Source organism: Eptesicus fuscus, chromosome 12 (genome assembly GCF_027574615.1).
Source record: "Eptesicus fuscus isolate TK198812 chromosome 12, DD_ASM_mEF_20220401, whole genome shotgun sequence".
NCBI lineage: Eukaryota > Metazoa > Chordata > Mammalia > Chiroptera > Vespertilionidae > Eptesicus > Eptesicus fuscus.
In genome coordinates this window covers 50417823-50432326 of record NC_072484.1, presented here as the reverse complement: position 1 = coordinate 50432326, position 14504 = coordinate 50417823, and positions in this window count along the sequence as shown.

Here is a 14504-nt window from a genome sequence, read left to right as displayed (position 1 = left end):
GGAGTCTTGGCCTTTCTGTGCCCGAGGGAGATGCTCTGTCCCTGAGGGTTAACTAATGAAGTGTCTGAAAAAATAGTTCATGGGTGAAAAGCCAGGAAAGGAAGCTGCCGTGAGGATCTGCAGCCAGCGATCAGAGAGTGAGTGGCAGGTTGATGAGAAAAGACTATGGCTGTCTTTCTGATGTGTCATTTAGGTGGTGGTGCTGTGGGAACCTCCAGGGGCAATGTCTGTTAGGTAGTTTGATGTATGGGTCCGGAGCAGAGAGAATTTGGGACTAAAGATACATTTAGCATTAGCTGATGACACTAGTTTATAGTGCTACTCAGGGAGACAGCATTTTTGTGACTTGGGCAAGTTTCTTAACCTCTTTAACTTTCAGTTTCTTCATTTGTCAACTGAGGCGAATGGTACCCACAGGCTATTGTGATTATTAAACATCTGTAAAGACTGATGTCTGCAAGGAGCTTAGCCTGATAACCAGCACATAGCAAATACATAACAAATAGTAGCCAACGGGAAACAGTTAATAGGATACAAGAAAAGAAATAGAAAGTTAGGAGGAAAGTGAAAGAAAACTCAGTTGCTTTTCTTCTAAATGTGCAAATGCAACTTAATTCTAAAGTTATATTAGTGATATTCTCCTAAATAATAACTGTGATCTGAATTTAAGTACTTAAATCTTTTAAAACATTTTCTTATGCTCTGTTTATTATATTTCAGATGAGGTAAAATGGAAGAAATAGTTTTGACGGAGTTGTAATTTAAAAAAAAAATCTGTATCTCATTTCACATGAATGAGGTATGCTCAAATCTGCTCTTGATTTTATAGTATTGCTTATCTTTAGTGCCAAGAGTAACTTTTCACTTATAACATCTGTTAAGGGCTAGACATATTTTATTTAATTAAAAATTAACTTGTGTAGAAGAGGAATTTGAGAATTAGTTCTTGTTCTAAAAGTTTATAGTATAAAATAGTTGTTTTAGGAGTTTGATCAGGTTGAAATGTATTTTCCCAATTAATGGTTTGCCCAGGAAATGACTTATAGTTTCCTATAAACATAGGTCACAAGTATAAGTGGCAGGTACAAATGCTCTGGACATGTCATCATCCATCCCTGTGATTTTAAATCAATGGATCGTGTGGTTCTTCTGTCGGGAAAATTGATTGCGACTCTTGAGGCCTCACTATAATATTATTCCTGTCACCCATGCATTAAAAATATTCTTTCCATGCAGTTTTCCCAGTAGCATTGTCTGTTTAACCTTGACAGTCAGATGACATTGTGTACGACATTATCACATGACAAAGGCAGCAGAGCCTGGTGACCATGGGCTTCTCAAACTCCAGAGAAAGGTCTAACCCTGTAATAATGGAAGGCAAATTAAAACAACAATGAGAAACTATTTTCATCTATCAAAATGGAAGAGAATAATAAACAAAAAATACCTGGTGTTGGTGGATCATGGCACAGGGATAAGCATCCTCTTCCACAGCTGGCATGGAATTGGGACAATTTTTGATCAAGGCAATTTGACCAGAACCATAACAAAATATTTAACCCTTGGGTATTCTAATTACATATTCAGAATTCATGCAAAGAACGTAGAGAAATATTCTCAGACAGATTTGTATACAAGAATGTTCACTATGGATATAGTAGTGATGATGTGGAAGTCACCTAACTTCCCAGCAATACGAGGATCAGCACATGAATTACGATATAACCACATAGGGAGAGCGTGTGGCCATGAAAAGTCACATGATGCCTCTGGCCCGTGTTACTCACTGGTTAGAGCATTGGAACTGAAAGGTCACGGGTTCGATTCTAGGTCAAGAGCACATACCTGGGTTTCAGGTTCTTTTTTTTTTTTTTTTTAATATATTTTATTGATTTTTTACAGAGAGGAAGAGAGAGGGATAGAGAGTTAGAAACATCGATCAGCTGCCTCCTGCACACCCCCTACTGGGGATGTGCCCGCAACCAAGGTACATGCCCTTGACCGGAATCGAACCTGGGACCCTTGAGTCCGCAGGCCGACGCTCTATCCACTGAGCCAAACCGGTTTCGGCTGGGTTTCAGGTTTGATCTCCTTCCCCGGTCAGGGCACACACAGGAGGCAACCAATCTCTCTCGCATCTCTCTCCCCTTCCTCCCTCCCTTCCACTCTCTCTAAAAGAAAGTCAATGGAAAAATTATCCTTGGGTGAGAATTACCAAAAATTTATGTGACAGGAGAGTGACTAGTTGATGAAAATAAAAAGTGCTTTTCAGTGGCCGAAGCAGAGTACAAAATAATTATGAATATGGACACAAACATGCATACAGGAAATGTGTGAGGATGAAGCCTTAGTTATCTATCTCTTGAAAACAACAACTATTCATTATTTTTCATGATTCTGTTGCTTGACTGGGCTTAGCTGGTGGTCAGCTGTGGATCCTGTGCTCTTAGGTTTCTTTGCTCAAACAGAAAACATTTCTTTAGTAATGTAATATTTCTTGCCTAGAGTGAAATTCTTCAATCTGCATCATTAAGTGCTATTTATTGAGATCTGTGTAGACCTGTCCAGAGAACCAAGGTTTTCTCTCACAGATGTTAACTGTGTAGTGTTGGGTTGCTCAGTAAACAGTGTGAATTGGATAGGTGGTCCCATGGGAGGTTTATTGTTCTACTGCTACATAGCTGTGTGGTTTTCTTTTTTATTCTTTTTTGTTAATCCTCACCTGAAGATATTTTTTTCTTTTCTTTTTTTTAGAGAGAGTGGAACAGAGGTAAGAGGGGTGGGAGAGAGAGAGAGAGAAACATCAATGTGAGAGAGATACATCAATTGGTTGTTTCTTGCACGTGCCCTGACCAGAGCCAGGGATCCAATCTGCAACCCAGGTACGTGCCCTTGACCAAGAATCAAACTTGCAACCCTTTGGTGTGCCAACTGATGCTCTAACCACTTATCAACACTGCCCAGGGCACTATTTTATTTCTTTTGTTTTTGAAATATTTAAGATGAGAGAGAGGTCTAGTGTGATTTCTAAAATATTGATTGTATAAGTTTAAGTTTATATCAAGCTGTTTCTTCTGATCAAGAATTGGAATCGAGTGCTGACCAAGGGAATTGGCATCATCTATTGGATGGGGCAGCAAAGGGACATGGATGCTTGGTTCTGTGTTAAATATCACCACTGACCTGCAGATTGACATCTGGGAAATTAAGGCCTGTATGTGTGCTTCAGTTCCCTTCCCTCAAGAGGTTGCTATGAGATGACTATCTCCAAAGAATGAGATTTCTAATGGCCATATGATATTTTACCGTTAATGAAGAATCTCTAGGAAAATAATTAAAACTTATAGCCATAGACATGAATGGACACTCACTACACTGACCTATAAATACACCAGAGAGTACTTGTCCATAAAATCTCCAACTCAGGCCTGTGTCATGTAATTGTTATTACTACTCCAAACATAATTTTGCATGAACATAAACATTTTGGGGAGTAATTGGCAGTGAACAATATTGGAAAGGCTGCTAACAGGTTCTCTTATTTGGAACTCTGCTCATTTCATAAACTGACAACTTTTGAGATCAAGATATTAGCATCAAACCATATTGCATAATTTTTACAAGTTGAAAAATTAATAATTAAAAGATAAATAATGGTGATGATAATACTAAATATAAGTAAGTAAATCCATCCATCCATCCATCCATCCATCCATCCATCCATCCACCTACCCATTCATCTAATGTGATACAATTTGATACCTGGAAGATTGGTAAAAATGAAAAAAATTTGATGATATTAAGTTTTGGCAAGTTTGAGGAGCAGAGGGAACCCTTTATATATTGGCAGTTGCTATATAGACTGGTACATCCATTTCCCAAACAGTCTGCATAATAGGCACACTTAGTTTTTGAGCCAGCAATTCTAGTCCTGGGCATTCTAGAGAAACTCTTGTACCTATACACTGAAAGGCATGCATTTCCATGTTTACAGCAGCATCCTTCAACACTTCAAATCTTTGGAAACGATCCACCAGCAAACAATGCACAGATAAATTTTGGTATGTTCAGACAGCAGTGAAAATGAACTACAGATCCACATATCAACATGAAGGGATCTCATAAAGTTATTGTGCTTGTTTGCTAAGGCTGCTCTAACAAAGTACCATAGACTGGGATGCTCAGACAACAGGAACTTATTGTCTCAGTTCTGGAGGCCAGAAGTCGAAAATCAAGGTCCTGAAGAGGTTGGTTCCTCTGGAGGGTTCTGAGGGAAGGATGTGTTCCAAGCCTCTCTCTTTGGTTTGTAGATGACCGTCTTCTCCCTGTATAACTGCACTTAGTTTTTCTGCTGTCTGTGTCTGTGTCCATTGTTTTTTTATAAGGACACTAGTCATATTGAATTAGGGCCCATCCTAATGGCCTAATTTTAACTTGATTATCTCTGTTAAGACCCTCTTTCCAAATAAAGTCACATTCTAAAGTCCTGGGTATTAGGGTTTCAACAGAGGAATTATGAGAGGATACAATCCAACCTATAATATTTATTTTATAATCAGGCTATCAATATTTATTTGTACTTATTTAATCAAAATATGTGTGCACCTCAGTCCACCACACTTAGGAGGATGTCCATGGCTTTCAAAAGGTTCTCAAGAAGGTCTATGACAAAAAAGTTAAGAAACAGTTGCAGATTAGAAGTAGAACTTCTACCACTACTACTAGTACTCTTACTATTACTATTGCTATTCCTACTACTGTTTCTACTATTACTACTACCATTACTGCTACCATTATTACTACTGTTACTATTATTACTAGTACTGTTACCACTATTACTACTACTGTTACTGTTACTAGTATTACTATTGTTACTACCACTGTTACTGTTACTACTATTACTAATACTACTTTTATTACTGCTACTACTGTTATTACTACCACCATCACTAGCACTACAATTACTATACCATTAGAACCAGGATGGGTTGTTAAATGCTAATCACACTGAATTAGGGCCCACCCTTATAAGAAAAGTATGCAGAATCTTTTTTTGTTGGGCATTTAAAAAATAAAATTTATTCTAGTCTAGCTTAGCAATGATTAAATCATAGTATGATCTATTTTACAGTGGTAACAGTACTAGTAATAATAGTAACAGTACTTTTTATTTGAGATGGTTTATGTATATTACTGTAGGGAATTATTCTGTTTTTCCCAGTTTTACTGAGATATAATTGACATACATTACTGTATAATTTAAGGCCTATAGCATAATGGTTTGATGTACATATATTGTGAAAGTATTACCACAATAGGTTGAGCTAAAATCCATTTTCTCATATAGACATAACAAAAAGTGAAGGAAGAAAAAAAGGAAAGAAAAATTTCTGTTGATGAGAACTCTTAGGATTCACTCTCTTAACTTTCCTACATATCACACAGCAGTATATGTTGAACAGTGTTAGCTATAGTCACGTTGCACATCACATCCTTAGTACTTACTTTTCTTATAACTGGGAGTTGTACCTTTTGACCACCTGACTCCAATTCCCCCTCCCCATACTCTCATTTTCTGGTAGCCACAGCCATCATTTTTTGGTGGAGTCTTTAGGAGTTTCTATATATAAAATCATGTCATCTGCAAATAGAGACAATTATACTTCTTTTTTGTCCAATTCTGATACCTTTTATTTTCTTGCCTGATTGCTGTGGCTAGGATTTCCAGTACCATGTTGAATAGGAGTGGTGGGAGTGGACACCCCTGTCTTATTTCTGATCTTAGAGGAAAAGCTTTCATCCTTTCATCTTTGGGTATGATGTTAGCTGTGGACTTGTCATATATGACCTTTAATATGTTGAGATACATTTCTTCTATGCCTACTTTATTAAGTTTTTATCCTGAGTGAATGTTAAATTTTGTCAAATGCTTTTCTTCTGATAAGATATGCTTTCCTTAGAATGTTTTGGACACAGGATAAAGGATGTTTAGGATGATATGAGGAAAATCTCACAGTCCATACACTTCCCACTAAGTCCTCCCATGCAGGGCTCTCTCTCTTTGTGGTGCCGTAGTTTGCAGCTTTAATGAGTAGTAAACCCAGGGGTTAATAACATTGTTAAGTACTTGCTGCTCTTTTGGGGACTGAAAGTCTTTGCTACGACAGACAGGTAGGAACCTACTTGGTCTAGGCATCTACTTACTTGTTAGCAATACTAAGACGAGGGCTCTTCACATTGGACTTTAATAAAAGGACACAAGTTTTGTTGAGAATGATTAAATTCATATTCTAAAGTATGAACTATCTAATTTTACTATGTATTAAATATATAAACATCACTAGAGATTTCCATGGGGTTGTGATATAAATAGAATGTCATTGCCCTACTTACCATAAATTAGGCCTAAAGCAAATATGTGGAGTGGGGATGGGTCACTGGATATAAAGCCTTGGAGGGTGGGGTGTGGGGGTCCTGTGGTGCTAGAAAGGAGAGAGCAATGGACGTCCCAGGCCATGTCAAGTGTGTGGCATCACGTGTGAGTGCTTGCCACATGTCATATTTGGACATGCCAACATGAGCTGCACTTAGCATTTACACATTGTTCTAATTTATAGCACGAAGACCTTTGGGGAATGCTAGTCTCTTTAGTTCATATGTATCAGATAGATAAGAATATGATTTCAATCATATTTACTGAGAAGCCATATTTGGAACTGAATATAAAATGCTGTCTACATCAGTAGCATCATGGGACTGAATCCTGGTAGGAGGGCTTGTGAAGGACGGCAAGGCTCGGAATCAGGAGCTGACAGGCAATGGCAACATGTCTACTAGTCACCCTTGTCTCTTGGTTTCAGGACCCAAAGGATTATATTCTTTGTTTTAGTCTGAAGGAGAAAACGGAATGTTTTAAACATGTGCAGTACTGAAAATCACTGTATTTTAAAATAGATCATACTATGATTTAATCATTGCTAAGCTAGACTAGAATAAATTTGAGGCTCCCTGACACCGAGTCTGTTTAGTCGAGGATTTATTTACTGCCTTTTATCCTTAGAGAGGGTGAAGTCTGAATAATTAATTACCTCTACACCCGAGCCCTCTGCCTCCACACTTGTTTTATTTCCATATAATTGGGCTTAAAGGAAAGATAAAGACATTAGCCAGATTTTCTACATGGTATGGAAGGATGTTTCACTCACAGAACATAGGAAGAGTGTGGGATCTTGAAATTCACCATGAATTTTGGCAGATTCCATGTTTGTACTACTGGTCAAAAACCGATCGACTAGCTGGCTTACACATTTAAAAAACGTTCAAACTATTGGAGGCTTTGGTTAAATTCCTTTACGAGGCAGGGTAAGAAGCTTCATGTCAGCAGGGGTAATGACCCACTGGGTGAGCCTCTGCTGGGGATGCTTACTAGTATGCTGGCAGGAGGAGTATTTTCATTGGGTGTGCGGAGTGCCAGGAAGCTACACGCCCATGCCTGCGTCCTCACGTTACATTACTTGAGAATCCTTTCTTAGTATATGCATCTGAGTGGTAGATTGCTTTGCCATTACTAGTTTTAACATCTTTGTGTGGATTAGTTGTCAAATCCTTTTTATTTTCTTTAAATTTTATTTTGTTTTGGTAAGAACACATACATGATTGTTGAATTCGAGGATAAAGTTGTTGAGTGGATCTCTGTAATTTCATCTTTTTCCTTAATTGAGACTTTATACCCATGATTAGTACCTCCCAAGTTCTCCCTCTCCCTACCCCTGATCACCACTGTTCTGCTTTTTGCTTAGATGAATCTGACCATTTCAGATGCCATATGAACCACCATATGATCCAGCGATTTTACTTCTGGGTACTTATCCAAAAGAATTGGAATCAGGATCTTGAAGAGATATTATTGGTACACCATGTCCATTGCATCACTAGTCATAATAGCAGTGGGACCAGATCCTTTCTGAGGTCACATCTGGAGGGCAGGTTTAGGTGAGGGAGGAGGGTAGAGATAGGTCCAGAACAAGGCACACTGTACTTGTACTTTGGAAGACTGCCTGTGTACATGGGGTTAGAGGGGGGGCGGGGAGAGGGTGTCATTATTAACATTGTCCTGCAACCACAGGCACAAACCAGGACTCCCTGCTCCATCATTTGGCAGGGTGAGGGTGACATTGTTTGGCGTCTCACTCTTCCAACTTCATAGTTCTGCCAGACCTTTGGGGAGTGGAGGTGAGAGATGGATGGACCCTCACATAGGATTCCCCTTCCAGATCTCCATGAGGTGGTCTTCTCAGGTGGCTGCTCAGGTCCTGGTACAAACAGCACCCAATGGAGGTGGACCCTGAACCCCAGCCTTGAGGAGTCTGTCTCCACTCCTGTGACACTCTGAGGATCTCTTGCTTTGCTGAGCTAGTTGTCAGGTGATGTGGTCTCATTCTTTATATGCTTAAGTCTTCATCGTCCATCTCTCTCCACTAGAACACAGCAGGACCTGTGTGTCTAGTTTGTTTCTGAGTCTTCTGTGCCCAGCCCAGTGCTGACCCACGGACACCAAATAGATATTGTCTGAAAAATTCGTCACCCACTCAGTTGAGTCCCATAGTGTCCCAGAGTGAGGCTGGTGGGGGAGAGGGCACTGTTTGATTTGTGTGACTAGACAGGACCTGGACTCAGGGCTCTGACCTTGGCCTTAAGTATGGCAATAGTTTCCCGTGCAAAGGCAGCCCTAGGAGGACCGGCTCCCCTCCACATGTTCCCTGCGGGCTCTGCTGAGGCCACATCGCATGACGATTCCTCTTTCATCCTAGAAAAATGATGCCTCTCTTGGTCTATTTCTTTTAATGGAAACTCCTTAATAGCCCCAAAACAAATGCTTGTTTTGTGAGCAACCAGCTCCCTGGGCCCTCTCTCTGGGAAATAAAACTGAATGATTGTGAGAGGCAACTGTGTTCCTCACGGGCCCTGTGGTGTGATGGGACCATGTGGAAGGAAGGTCACAGACTTAGGACTGGAAGGCTCGTGGAAATGAAGTCATTAGACTTCTGGTCTGAACAAAACATCCGCGAGGAAAGGAGAACATGACATGAGGCAATTTGGCAGTGACTCTTTTATGATTAGGACAATGGATTGCTCACAGCTTTTTGCTTCCTTATAAGAGTGTATAAGGAAAGAGATTCTTGAAAAGTGTTCACACTTGCCGTGATGGCACACCCTGCTGGCCAAAACCTTCGGTGCAGACTTTCCCAGGAGAGGTACCTCCAGGGAGTTCAGCTGCCATGAAAGGCAACCTTAGGGGGCTGCTTCCTAATGTGCTTCCCTGAAGCACAGAGACCCTGTGCAGGTAAAGGTTAATGCTGGTGGCTTCTGCACAGTGTGTCAACCTTGTCAGCACACGCGGCCCAACTGCCACTCTGATTTATCACCGGAGCACAACTTCATACAGAGTTTCTTTAAGGCAAGTTGGAACCCTTTTGGGCCAGCATTTGTTGTTGAAGTTGCTGACACCACTGGACTCCAGGCAGCACGGTTGGTGGCTGTGCAGCCACCTCCCCCACATGGACAGACGGAAGCAGTTGTTCCAGTTGTGTGGACCTGCATAGAGCTGCCTGGAGGTGGTGGGAGGTAGAGCTTGCATATTTATGAGTTTCATTGATTGATTCTTTTACATTTATTCTCAAGTGACAACTCCAGCTACCTACTGAGACAGACAGAGATCTATTTAAGGGGACACCTTATTTTTGGAAATGTTAAATTTTTTTCCTAAAAGGGTAAGAGAATTTATCAGCTTTTTTTTGTGGTTCCTAGAGAACTTTGTCAACTTAATGATGGCTTGACAGGAAAGTTTCAGCGATGACTGTGGAGTGTCATTGGATTTGGAGCTGGAAGGGATGTTGGAATCATCTATTCCAACTGCTTTATTTTACAGATAAAGAAACACTAAAAGTCCTATGGTCCCCCCAGGGTGTGCTGGGCATATCGAGAGGTGGACACAAGGTTTCCTGACCCCTGGGCCACTTCAATTCTCACACCTTCATTCCCAGATCTTAGGCTGATTCTCCCCGAAGTTCTGCTCCCTCCTTCATTCTTTTAATGTTGGTTAAATCTGGATTGTGGATCCTTAAAATGGGTCTGAGGACCTCTAGGGACTCCAGGAATTTGCTTGAGATATACATGAAGGCCCTTGTATTTTGTGGGATATTCATAAATGTCAATGCAAACTTTTCAGTAGTAAGAGTCTATCACATTCATTCTATTCCCTCAAAGGAACCTGTGACCTAAAACAAGATAAGGTTCTTCAAAATAGGGAGAGCTGGGTGAGCTCTGGCCTTGCATTCATTTCTTCAGGTGTGGTTCTGGACCTGCCAGTCTCCTGGGTGAGCACCAACATGGAAAGTGCTGGAAAAGCTGGAGGAAGGGGTGCATGGGACAAACGACTTGATGCTTTCAATCATTAAACACATATGTGGCTCGCAGTCCATCCTGGTTCTGAGCTTCCCCAGCTGCCACTCAGAGTGTGACGGTGATCAGGATCAAAAGAGCACATAGAGCTATAGTGGCATCTTGTATTGGCCCCCAAAAAGGATGGTGTAAGCAGGGCCCTGTCCTGGAGGCCTCACAGAGCATGTATACACGGACATAGTTGCCAAATGGCTTGTACTTAGAAGATGTTAGATATCTTCCCAGCCACCAGGTTTGCAGTTCATTTTAGATACTTCTGGCCTGATTTCACATGGAGGGATCAGAGATATGTAGCTCTTGGTCTTGGCATCAATTTCTTTACCATTTTAAAATTCTTTCAAAACTTTTTCTATCTTACTGACTCCAGGATTTAAATATAAATCGGTGTCTTTCTTTTTAAAATCTACATGTGCCTGTTGGGGCCTATAAAGGACCATATAAAATGCAAAACGTTTCTGTTCATTTCAATCAATCAGTTGACAAACATTTACTGAGAACCTATTATGTACTGGGTCATGATGGTGAAGCAGACAAATTTTCTGTCCCCACATTTACCCGCTCAGTGTGTCTGGGGGCACCTTCTCCTCTGACCTCTGGGCATGGGGTGCTGAGGATGGAAACTTGCTACCACCCAGCTCCCAAGTCTACATTACTCCCACCAACCTTCCACCCTTCAGCTAGAGTAGTCCCAAAATTACAGTGGCCATCATCATTTCATTCTTATGGAAGCTCTTTGAGTTAGATTCCACTATCATCCCCATTTTACAGATGAAGAAACTGAGGCTTTTAAGAGGTGGTGGAGCTTGGATTTGAACCCGGTTCAGTCTGATGCCAATATGTGGGTGCTTAGCCACAGTGTCAGACTGCCACATGCCGTACCATTCCCAGGGTACTTCCATCTTCAGCCTGGACTGCTTTCTTGACCCTTGATTTTCAGTTGCCAATTGTATGTCTTTAATCCAATGATTACAAGTATCTTAAGTTCAACTTCTTCCAAACTTGTAATCCTGGCCTTCTCAAACCTGCTCTTCTTATATTCTTGGGTTCTGGGCCCACATTCCAGAGAGTTCTCTTTGCATCCTCCCTGTAAATAAATGTTTACAATGAAGATGAACTTTTGGGTGAAATCATCTCACTCCCTCACGAGTGACTGTATTTGTCAATGTGATCCCAGGCCCATATATATTCAGTATTTGCATGTTGAACAAACCCTATGATCACACACCTAGTTGTGTGTAGCTGTACCCTCCTACAAGGCACATAGAGCATAAGGAGAAAATGAGGCTGGAAGAGATGGGTGGGGTTTGATTGGGAAGGTCCTTGGATATGCACCTGCCACCTTCCACCACTCACTCCATCTGTCCACTCCTTCTTCTCTTTCAGGTCTCAGCTTATTACTTCTTTTCTTTGGTGTGAAAGAGTTTTCAATGGGGAACTTCTCTCATCCCCCTTGGAAGCTCATCTACTACCCTCCTACCCATGAGTCTCTCCTGTGTGTCCCCTTAGCACTCTATGCTTCCCTGATCTTGGTGTTTGTCACTTGCAGGTGAGCTCCGAGCAGGTTCAGCACAGTGGGAACAGGGGTGAACTAAAGCAGTAAGTGGGAGAAGGAACTAGGACTACACTTGGGATCATCCTTGAAGAATTTGGCAGGAAAGAGGGAGGGGCCATATGCCAACTCCAGAATTGTTATGTAGGCATGCCTCATACTTTCTGAGTGCTTTGCTGGTCTAGTTTCAGTTGATTTACGTACCTGAGACCATTAAAAATAAAAATGCAGAGCTTTTAAGAATTCATATTATTCAATGTTTTCCCCAAATTCACTACCTTGGTGAGATTTTGTGATGTTACATTTCCTTGGAGGTTCCCTGCTGGCTATGTTTGACAACAGGAAGCAAAAAGAGCCAAATCTAATTGCTGATTAGTCCTCTTTGTTCCACTGAATTGGTCAGTTCCTTAGAGACTAACAGGAAACAGGTTGGAAGCAAAGCAGATCAGCAGTTGTTGCATTTACAAGGTATCTTTGGTGTTGGGTTACTGCAATTCATCTAGACCAGTGGTCGGTAAACTGCGGCTCGCGAGCTGTGGTTTGCTGCTCTGTTGACTAATGAGTTTGCCGACCACTGTCATATACTACCCTTTACCTCTTTGCACACAATATGACACAATTGCCTAATCCTCACAGCTTCCAACTACATGGTAACATTTAGTCTACCAGTGGTCGGCAAACTCATTAGTCAACAGAGCGGCAAACTGCGGCTCGTGAGCCGCATGTGGCTTGTGAGCTGCAGTTTGCCGACCACTGATCTAGACCCTTGAGCACATGATTACTTTATGGTTAATTGAAAGTAGGGTGCTAAGTGGTTACTCATCCAGGAGACTCTGTATAGTTTTATTTATTTTTATTTTTATTTTTGGGGGGTTTTTCAATTACTATTTTTTTAAATAAATATTGTTCAGATTATTACAATTGTTTCTCCTTCCTCCCCCCCCATATCTCCCCACCACCCGGTTCCCACCCCTGCTCTGCCCTTACTTCCCCCCCGTTTGTCCTTATCCATAGGTGTATGATTTTTGTCCAGTCTCTTCCCGTAACACCCACACAGACACCCCTTTCCCCCTGAGAATTATCAATCCACTTCCATTCTATGCCTCTGATTCTATTATGTTCACCAGTTTATTCTGTTCCTCAGATTTTTAATTCACTTGATTTTTAGGATCACTTGTTGATAGATACGTATTTGTTGTTCATAATTTTTATCTTTACTTTTTTCTTCTTTTTCCTCTTTTTAAAGAATACATTTCAGCATTTCATATAATACTGGTTTTGTGGTGATGAATTCCTTTAGCTTTTTCTTATTTGTGAAGCTCTTTAGCTGCCCTTCAATTCTGAATGATAACTTTGCTGGGTAGAGTAGTCTTGATTGTAGGTTCTTGCTATTCATCACTTTGAATATTTCTTACCACTCCCTTCTGGCCTGCATGGTTTCTGTTGAGAAATCAGTTGACAGTCGTATGGGTGCTCCCTTGTAGGTAACTAACTGTTTTTCTCTTGCTGTTTGTAAGATTCTCTCTTTGTCTTTTGCCCTTGGCATTTTAATTATGATGTGTCTTGGTGTGGTCCTCTTTGGATTCCTCTTGTTTGGGATTCTGTGTGCTTCCTGAACTTGTAAGTCTATTTCTTTCACCAGGTGGGGGAAGTTTTCTGTCATTATTTCTTCAAATAGGTTTTCAGTATCTTGCTCTCTCTCTTCTTCTGGCACCCCAAAAATTCAGATATTGGTATGCTTAAAGCCATCCCAGAGGCTCCTTACGCTATCCTCACACTTTTGGATTCTTCTTTCTTTCTGCCTCTCTGGTTGGGTGTTTTTTTCTTCCTCATATTCCAGATCTTTGGTTTGACTCTTCGGGTATGGTGGTCTACAGTTGAGTGTCTGTATATTCTTTATTTCAGACAGTGTATGCATAATTTCTGACTGGTCCTTTTCCATTTTTTTGGTATTCTCATTTAGGTCCTTGAAGGTCTCTTCAAGTTTCTCAGCGGTTTTTAGAAGATTCTTGAGTAACCTTATAAATGTGGTTCTGAACACTGTGTCGTCCATTAGTTTGCTTTCCTCCATCTCTTTTACTCGTGACATACTTCAGTGTCTCCACATTTTGGCTGCCTCCCTGTGTTGATGGAGTGGCTTTGTGTGGTTAGTGACCTATAGGGGCCGGTAGCTCAGCTTCCCCAATCACTCTAGGTGGTCGCTCTTGGTACACCCCTTTGTGGGCTGAGTGGAAAGTCTTGGTGTAGTTAAAAGCCTTGATTGCTGTTGGTACGCTGGGAGGAATTGACCTCCAGGCCAACTGGCTGTGAGGACCTGCTGTGTCTATAATGGAAGAATTGCTGTGCTGGAGACACAGTAGGGCTTTGGTGCTCACTAAGTCTGCCTCTTGAATGTGTCCCTTATGAGAGTGGTTGAAATCTGGTGTCGTCCACACTGACCACTAGATACTCTAGTGTCTGGATCTCCAATGGGGTGCAGGTCTGAGGCCTCCCA